Here is a 10,472-nt window from a genome sequence, read left to right as displayed (position 1 = left end):
GTCTTTGTCTTTAAAGGTGATCAAGCAATCTCCTGTAACCTTCCTTGTCTTAGTTGTCCTTACTCTCATCCTAAATGCGTTTTGAACCCTCTTCTCTACATCTTCTTTTTGTAATTCCAACCATTGGGCAATTTCCGTTATTATCTTTGATGTCTTCTCCTTGAACCTCTGGAACTGCTCTCAGCCTTAGGTTCACCTCCCATTGCCTCAATTCGTTCATGGAGATTGCATCCCATAACTCCTCCTGTGTCTTACTCATTTCTGAGATTCCTGCTTTCATCTTCTCCTCTTCTTTTTTGACTTCTTTTATCTCCACTTTTGTCCTTTTTAGTCCTTCCTCAACAGATTGTGTTCTCTTGGTAACTTCTTTTATTTGGCCTTTCAATTCTTTTACTGTATCGTCAATTTTTTGGTCCATTTTGCCTATTTTGTTATCCACCTGCTCAATTCTAGTATCTACATGTTCTAATTTATCCTCCAAATTCTTTTCACTTTGTCTAATTTCTGCGAACATTTTTAAAATTTCAGCTTTGAGATCTCTTCTTTCAAATTTCAGCTTTGAACCTCTTCTTTCTCCCGGTGTTCCTCCCTCCCCAGCTTTCTTATGTAAGTGAGACATTTTCTCCTTCTCCTTCTTTCCTAGCCCGTTCCCTTTTCTGGTAAATCAATCCCACTACTTCCCTAATTCAGTTGGATCCAAACCCCAATATATACTGTGTCCCTCCTCAAAACAATTCTCATATCAAACATATAAATGACACTTTTATCAAAAGACAAATAACACTTTCATCCATTCATAGTCTATCAAATCCAGTCTGAGTCTCAATATAATCAAATATAGTCAGATTAGATCCCAACAATTAGAATTATCTGTAAACGTCTTCTTGCCACCAATTAGGCTAATCCATAGATACAGGTATTTCTTGCCACCAATTGGGCTAATCCATAGGTACAGGTATTTGTTTTAGATGTGACCCAACTCTTAGAAATTGCTGAAGCCAGAGGGAACCCAAGGAAAAATTCTTCAAATATTAATATCCAAACCAATCTTCTGCCACCAATTAGGCTAATCCTTAAATCAATATAAATAAATATTTCTTCTGCCACCAATTAGGCTAATCCAAATTTGTGTGGATAAGTGTTCTTTTAATCCAAAGCCAAGAGTTGCTTATTAAAGAAAAAACAAGGGCCCGAAAAAAACAAGTTGTTATGTGTCTTCTGACCACTAGAGGCAAAGTCCCCAAACCGTTTTAAATTGCTCAAGTATTTAAATATTTCAATAAAAAGAAACTGCCACAAAAAAGAAATGAGCCATCAAGGGGTGTGCCGAATTATGTTTAATCCTAAAACGATAGTCCAGATCAATTTGAAAACCTTCTTTCCTCGGCAAACATCAGACAGTCTCGTAGAACTTTAACAATGGAGTCTGGAAATCCCCCTTTATTATGCAGTTTTTTATTTCAGCACAACACCAAAGTCTAGTTACACCAAATCAAATTCACAAGCCCCAAAAAGGATTTAAATAGCTCCGTCTTGTTCCTCTGTCCCCCCTTTTCCTTTAAATCTTCCTTGATAAATTGTATCTTCCCCAAAAAGGATTATTCTTATTCAGTTAAAGGGGAGAAGAAACAGCAGCCGCGAGCGGTAACTTACTTTCACTTTTAATCGCTATGTTGTTTCCATGCGTCTAAGCTGGTCTCGTAACTTCCAATTTTTTTCATCCGGTTTCTTTTCTTAATTTAAAATTCTTCTTTATATCCAATTGAGTCCGAATTTCTTCCAAATTGAGAATTGAGAGCTCTCCTTGCAAGCCCGGGGCTTCGTTTCTCGGAGGTAGCTATGGCCTCCCTGCAACCCGTTCTCCCCCCCGCCGTTCTCTTCACTCCTTTTGAGAGCTACCTGACGGCCGGGAGGTTCGCGTTTCGGCTGCCAGCAGGAACCTGAGTGTCAGAACACCCTCCTGACACTACTTCGAGTGGTCACTGCGCCCTGTGACACCCCCAATCCTCCGAAAAACCCGGGATTCCCCAAGAGGGAAAATCCCCGCTTGCGCTCGGATCGCTGTCAACCGGAAGTCCGAGTGTTTGAAAATTGTTGGAATGAAACTTTATGGCTTTAGCAGAAATGCTATAAGGAATTAAGTATAAATAAGTACTTTAGTATTAATGGAAAATAAGGTTAAAAATATGTTAAGACATTCATAATGATAAAAATAGAGAAAGATGGAAAGGATTTGCTGAAACAAGTAACAGAAGTGGAATACAAAAAGGGAGGTGAGAGGAAGTCGATGAAATAAGGGAATGAAAGATAGACTAATGAAATGGTATGCTATATGTTTTTAAATTGTTGTTGTTTTGTTTTGTTTAATTTAAAGTTAAGGTTGTTTTTTGTATTGTTTTTTGTATTGTTTTTTTCTTTTTTCTTGTCTGCCGTAAGTTTGAAAAGTAATAAAGATTATTTTTAAAAAAGAGAGAGAATGGAAATTGTGCGCTGGCAGCGCAGCGGCAGTGTGAGGCCCCATTAGCGAAAGCGTGCCTCGGGTTAAGAATGGTTTCAGGTTAAAAACGGACCTCCAGAATGAATTAAGTTCTTAACCCGAGGTACCACTGTATTAGCCATGCACAGAAGGCATAGTTAATACATGGTGATAGTTGATGAAGGAAGCTAACGAAATCCACCCTGACTACACACTGAGATATGCCTTAGATCATGGTGCCTCCCATTTCACCAGATCCCAGGCACAAGGTAGAAGAGGGCAGCAATAAATACCTGCAGCCACAAGGTCCAGCCCTCCCTAGACAGAAATTTGATATGCCAGGCAGCCCAGCCCAGGGACTAGCAGCCTTTTGCTAGACAAACAGGCAGAGCTAGGCAGTGTTCCTGGAAAAACTGATGTTTCCAAAAGGCAGTTCTGACTGCGCTTTGTTTGAACAGTTGATCCCTGGAAAATTGTTCAGATTGCTCCTTTGGGGTGTCAAAGTGCCCTTTGCATTACTGTAGTTCCCACCTAAGGTTTTTATTTTATATATCACATTTATATCCCTCCTTTTCTCCAAGGAGCTCAAGGTGGGGTACATGACCCCTTTCCATTTTATCACCACATCAACTGTGTGATCAAGGTAAAGCTGAGATACAGTGACTTGCCCAAAGTGACCTTAATGGACTGAGCAGGGATTCAAACTCCGGTCTCCCAGGTTCTAATCCAACAGTCCAACCATGGTGTGTTTGCTAGCTGGAACTTTTATACTTCTAGGGATAGCATCATGGTCAGTTCGGCCACAAAGTTAATTGGACTCTCCTTTGTTGCTGCTCTAGGGGGCAGGATGGGAAAGGATGAGGAGAGGAGGGGTTGTATGGAGCTCTCCCTTTATTTCATTGAGAGTTGAAGTTACACCACCCCTTTTGCAAACCTTCCTTGCATCTTAACTAGACAATAGCAGTGCATAATAATAATTAACTTTGGTGTTTTGCCTTCTTATAGGGTACAATTTCAGTATTCTGGCCACAATCTCCAATTTATTATTTGGTTGGTAGGAATAATGTGTGTTTATTTCATGTTTTGTGGGTGCATCTGAATAGCCACTTGGTTTCCTGGGTTTCTAAAGTTTATTTATTTTCTTCATTTGTATGCCACCCTTTTACATAAAGTTCCCTTTTACATAAAGTTCTCCGGGCAGCTTACAATAAATAATAATAATAGATTTTTTTAAAAAAAACACTATTGAGAGGCCCAAATAACGAGATAACCCGGATAAGCACAAAAGTAAATCTGGGTAGATCTGGCACTCACAAAGATTATGTTTGCATTTAGAAAAGAAGGTAACAGGAATGATATTAGGGGGGGAAGATACATGCTCATTTTACAACCAGGGCTGAGTTTAGATCCAGAACAGACCCATAGAATGTAAAATAGTAAGGCTAGATTGACTAATGAAAGATTGCTTATTTATTGAACACCTACACCATAGTTTGTTGTTAAAGTCACAATAGGCAAACACTTCTCTAAATTTTGTACTGCAGTTCTCCAAAGTTGCCTAATTCACGGATTAAGGAACATAGCATAAACATCTGCACTGGTTGCCAACTTGTTACTAAGACAAGTTCAATGTTTTCCTTTTGGTATATAAGATCGTAAATGGTTTACTTGCAGGTTTGCTTGACCCATATGTGCCCATTCAACCACTGTGGAACACTCATTTATGCAGTTGTAAGAAAACAGGTCTTTTAGCACCTAAACTTTGGAACTCCCTGCCAATGGACATCAGGAAGGCCACTTCACTGTATTTTTTTTTTTGTGCCTGCTAAAAACATGTAAGCATGTACAGTAGATGCTGATGTGTTTTAATCTTTTTTTCTTTAATTTTAATTATCTTCAAATAATTCTAATAGTTTTTAACTGGTTTATTGACAATTTAAATATTCTTTTGTATACTGCTAAGAGGTTTGCTGACAATCATGTAGTATATAAATTATGTTGAATAGAATAAATAAATAAATTTGGCCTTCATAAGCACAATAGCTGGCTGATTATATGTCTTGGATGACTAACAGTGCAATCCTAAACATCTTTACTTGGAAGTAAGTCTCATTGCGATTTACACCCATGTAAGTGTGTTTAAGATTGCAGTGTAAACAGGGTATGGACTCAGAAAAGGGGAAGTGGTTAAGAGCGGTGGACTCATAATCTGGTGAACCGGGTTCGCCTCTCGGCTCCTCCACCTGCAGCTGCTGGGTGACCTTGGGCCAGTCACACTTCTTTGAAGTCTCTCAGCCCCACTCACCTCACAGAGTGTTTGTTGTTGGGGAGGAAGGGAAAAGAGAATGTTAGCCGCTTTGAGACTCCTTCGGGTAGTGATAAAGCAGGATATCAAATCCAAACTTCTTCTTCTTCTTCTTCTTCTTCTTCTTCTTCTTCTTCTTCTTCTTCTTCTTCTTCTTCTTCTTCTTCCAGTATATCTGAAGGAGCGTCTCCTCCCCCATCGTTCTGCCCGGACACTGAGGTCCAGCTCCGAGGGCCTTCTGGCGGTTCCCTCACTGCGAGAAGTGAGGTTACAGGGAACCAGGCAGAGGGCCTTCTCGGTAGTGGCGCCCGCCCTGTGGAACGCCCTCCCATCAGATGTCAAAGCAATAAACAACTACCTGACATTCAGAAGACATCTGAAGGCAGCCCTGTTCAGGGAAGTTTTTAATATGTGACATTTTAGTGTATTTTTCATCTTTGTTGGAAGCCGCCCAGAGTGGCTGGGGAAACCCAGCCAGATGGGCGGGGTACAAATAAATTATTATTATTATTATTATTATTATTATTATTATTATTATTCACAAATCTCCATATATGAAGTAGCCTCCTCCTCTCCTTTGCCAGATCTGCTTGTCCAAATTAACTCACAATAACACATCCCACAATAACACAATAACACAGGGATGCGGGTGGCGCTGTGGGTAAAACCTCAGTGCCTAGGACTTGGTGATCGCATGGTCGGCGGTTCGAATCCCCGCGGCGGGGTGAGCTCCCGTTGTTCGGTCCCAGCTCCTGCCCACCTAGCAGTTCGAAAGCACTCCTAAGTGCAAGTAGATAAATAGGTACCGCTTTATAGCGGGAAGGTAAACGGCATTTCCATGTGCTGCACTGGTGCTGGCTCGCCAGCTGCAGCTTCGTCATGCTGGCCACGTGACCTGGAAGTGTCTTCGGACGGCGCTGGCTCACGGCCTCTTGAGCGAGATGAGCACGCAACCCTAGAGTCGGACACAACTGGCCTGTACGGGCAGGGGTACCTTTACTTTTACTTTAACACATCCCATAATAACACAGGGAAAAATCAAGGCTCTCCTGAGATCTCACTAGATCCTGAACCAATTTATGGCAGCATAACCTTCTGTAGGCCAGAACTGATTTGCATAAAGTGTTGTTGTCAGTTGTCAGTAGCACACACGCAAACACTGATACCGATAATTAGCGAAGGGAGAGGGATGTTATTACAAAATGAGGCTAGAAGGCCTAACATTGCAAGAGATAGGAGTGTCACATTACTATGCAGAGCACATAGGAGTACATTGCTCTGCATAGTAATGTGACACACCTGCCTCTTGCATTCCTAGGCCTCTGGCCTCACTTTGTAACAACATTCTCCCTTCTCTCTGTATGTGGTGTGATCTGCCAAAGGATGAGACGCTTTGTGCATGTGACAAAGGGAGCTCTGGTCCATGAAAAGGTTCTGCCACACACACAAGAGTCACTGTGTGGAGTGTTCCCATTGAGGGTTCCAGTTAGCCAGTCATGCCCACTTCCATGAGATTCCACTCCATTTCATTCCATTCCTCTCTCCTGTTTTTAGCTCCCTCTTCTCTCCAACAGCCTGGCTCAGCTGTCCATGGCTCCCTCTTCTCTCCAACAGCCTGGCTCAGCATAATCATTCCTCATTGGATAGTTTTGGGGATCCTTTAGACATACCCTTCAACGCAACATGGGAGAAAACCAGGAGACCATCTTCTGGGGCTGCACTCCCACATGGGTCACGTGACCCATACAAGATCCTAGCCCTGAAAAAAACACTCTTGGGGGCAAGATTGCGAGAGCAAGACGTCCCATGCTTTCATGGGGGAAAAGCAGGATGCCCCAGTTTTTCCAAGACAGTTGCAGGGTATGCTTTAGAGTATTTCTTCTTCTTCTTCTTCTTCTTCTTCTTCTTCTTCTTCTTCTTCTTCTTCTTCTTCGGAGCTGGGTCCCCCATGAAGCAGCAACCCACTTTCCTTCCACCTACCCACAATCCTCCATGTCCCCCCTCACCCATGTATGTGGTGGCTGCTCCCACCACTTAGATGGCAGCATGCATGGAAGAGGAAACAAAACCTTGCTCCTTCTGGTGTCTACCATAGCAGGGTACTAGGGACAGGTAGACCTGTCCAAAGGTGGGGAGAGGGGAGTAATGAGGTGGCAGAGAGAGGGAGAAGAGGACAGAAAGAGAGTGAGGGAGAGATAGCCATAAAGGAAAGAAGATGGCAGAAACATAAAAATGGTGTCCCACCTACTTTTGGCTACAGCCCCACCCACCACTGGCATGCAGTCCCTGAAAGATTACTCCTGAGGGAATATGGCCTTCAGCAGAAAAAGAAAAAAAGAGTCCCTGCCCTTGGCTTCCTTAATCATCCTGCCTACCAAGGCATATAACTAGCCAGCTATCCCTGTTATCTATATGATCAAATTTGTATTCAGACTTAATTTTTCTATTATTACATTATATTTTTCCTTTAATCAGGCGACAATTGTGCCTTGTGTGGGTGTGCTTGCATCAGGCACAAGTCCCTCTGGGGAAAATGGAGTACTTGCTTGCTCATCGTTAACCACATTGCCATTCCAGGAGCCTATATCTGTTAAAATTCTTGCTTGATGTGCCCTCACCATTTATGCAAAAGCAGTTGACTCATTCGTGTAAGGCCACTATTTACCAAACTATAGTGCATTCCTAAGCATATTGCTCTCTTTCTTTGAGGAGAACATCCATTAACTTCTTTCTCTAACCCATCTCTTCTCCATTTTCCTCCTCCTATTTCCCTTTGTAAAAGAACTGAGATGGTATTCAGTTACCCTGCCTTGGATCTTTTTCAAAGGAGAAAAAGAGGATTTGGAGACTGGCTGGCTTCCTACTTGCTTGCTACTTTAGAGACCCATTTGATTTAAACTCCCATTTTGTAATTCTCTGATTTATTACATTTAACTTCTTAATTAGCAATATATGGTACCTGTGTTTATTTTGAGATGTATCTCCACCTAGTGGAACACACCTTTGCCCAACATGTCTCCCACTGAATAGCCAATCCATTTCCCTCAATTAGGTAAGATTGTGGTAGATTAGGATGTGACTGCAGTACAGCAGCCTTCCTTAAAATGTTGCCCTAACATAAACGATGGTTTTCCCGGAAGACAAAGGTTTATAGTTTCCACCACTCTGAGAGGTTTTGACAAGTTCCAGCTTAAGATCTCAAGCATTTTGGCAGGAAAATAGGACCAGTAAGACCTTTGATTGCAATCAATGGCTTGGCAGAGCCCCAGAAACGCAGAACAAAAATGCTTTGAACAAGCCTGGTGCTCAGGGTGTGTCCCTAGTTTTCAGGGCGTGCAGGATGACTCACAGCATTATCCTGTTGTACCGAGTGCACAACATGCTGCATGTGCGAGACTGAGCACCTGAGCTGTGGCTTCAAATTCCTCCTGGTGTTGACTTCCACCATCCAAGTTTCCTTTGAAAAGCTGCAGCAACTCTCCTTTTAAAGCTCCATCTAGTCTCTTAATTAACACCTTTTTAGACTCAGGCAACCAACCCACCTCCACAAACTCCTGCTGCCTGAGGGACGGATTCACTGTGAAGCATTTGACACCAATCATGATCAGAGGCTTACCGTAGATCTTGAGAATGAACAAGTCTAACAGTTGCCAAGAGAAATTGATTATGTGCAATTTTATTGCCAGGCGACATGAAGAGGTCCATCACCGGAAGTCCCCTGAACAGAAAAAGTTGCATCTGCTGAGGCTGTCCCTGCCATGCAGCTGGTGAAGTTTGAAAACACATACATAAAACCATCTTGAATTAAAAATTGGCAACCCTCCTCTTGAGGTGGTTCTTGACCTTAGTTTTATTTGCTGTTTTGCTCTTGCAGGTTTTTCTTATCTTCTGAAGGTGGGAACTTTTGCCCATATCTACATTAGTCACTATCTTGAGGGTCTTTTCCCCAAATTGTAACCTCTTCATGGATGCAAATGAAACAAAATAATTTCATCTGTGATCTGTCTGCTCATCTTCTGAAACCTTTCCTCATTACTTGTTTGCAATAGTTTTATTGTGGTCATTAAATAAAAGAAAGCTTCCTATATCTCATGTTTTGTTACACTTCAGCAAATAACTGGTTGAAATGAGTCGTTCTGCTTTTCTGTTCCAGGTTCAGGGTGTTCTGTGCTGAAGGGGAGTTGATATGTGTGTAAGGATAACATGCATGGGTTATAAAAAGAAGGTGACACATACTTGTCATTATAATAGCTACTTAATTGTTTGGCACTGACTATTACTGTTGACATGAGAAAACAAGCAAAGCATAACCACCAACCATCATCATTGCCTAGTTCTCCAAGATCAAAGCAAGGAGATATGTTGGCTGTATTATAATAGGTCCAGATGACTGGAGCAGGTATTCTAAGGCATGTGTTCAACAGTCAGGTCATGTATCCATAGCAGTGACCAGGGGAGGAATGACCTCTGGGAGAAGGAATGCCATGGTGCATCTGCAGCAACACAACTGGACACCTTCACCTGCGGCAGCTGCCACAAAATATGTCTTTCCTGTATCAGTCTCTACAGCCACAGCAGGTGCTGCAACTTCCAACAGTTTCGCTTCACCTCCAAAGGGTGCCAACAACAAATGCTACAATGGAAAGCAAGAAAGCCCAAGTTTGATTTGCATAATAAGGGTTGCTATATTTTGAAGAGCAAAAAGGAGGACACTATGATGACTCTCATTTTAAATACCCCTACTATATGTAGGCTATAGAAGCTGTGATATATTGCTGAGGGGAACAGGAACGGAGAAGAGGAAAGCAAGTCTTCAACCACCAGTTATGTCTAAGTCTCATCCAGAAAGTATAACCAAAGACATTCTGGCAGATTTAAAAAATCCACACGGACAGACATTTTATCCGTGAAAAAGAGGTCGTGTCCTGGAAAAAGAGGACACATGGCAGCCCTAGAATAGTGTTGCCAGATCAAGAGCAAATTTCCACAGTAAATTAAGATGAACAAGGTAAACTTGGCAGGAACTTAGGTTCTAGCTCAACATAGTAGTTAATGGAAGAACATTTCTCTTTCAGTGTGAATTTATTGGCTCAGTTCACATGTCACCAGAAACTGTAGTTAATGGATTACCATGAAAATGTTGGGTGTTTTGTTCCTTCCTGCTCATGCTGTGGAGAAACAAGCCATGATTTTTTGTCTGAACATTATGCCTGAAAGAAGGATCGTGACTATGGTGTCTGACCACAATCTGACCTGGTTTGGACATAATGCTTCGACAGGGATCATGACTTGTATTTTCCAAATGCGACTTGGGAGACGTGGGGCAGAGTGAAGTAGAAGTCATTTGCTTGAGCTCAGCATGCTATGATTTATGGCTTACCATGACATGCAAACAAGGTCACTGAAATATACCAGTCCTCATCACTTACCTTCAGCAAAAGTATTTTATTGTATTCACTTACTTGCAGGCAACTCTGAGAGCAATTTGGGCAGGTATAGAGATCAAAAACAAGCAAAGGTGAGGAACTGAGCCTTCAAATCCACCTTTTTTGCTTTCTAAAAGATTATTTATAGATTTAATACAATGTATATTAAAAACATAATACATATAATGATATACTACATTTTCATGCTAACATATTAATGCCTAATTCATGGTTTGTTGGTTTGTTGGTTTGTTTGTTTCATAGA

The sequence above is a fragment of the Podarcis cretensis genome (assembly GCF_951804945.1).
Source record: "Podarcis cretensis genome assembly, chromosome: 6".
NCBI lineage: Eukaryota > Metazoa > Chordata > Lepidosauria > Squamata > Lacertidae > Podarcis > Podarcis cretensis.
The sequence above is the reverse complement of the archived record's forward strand: the minus strand, read 5'-3'. Positions refer to the sequence as shown.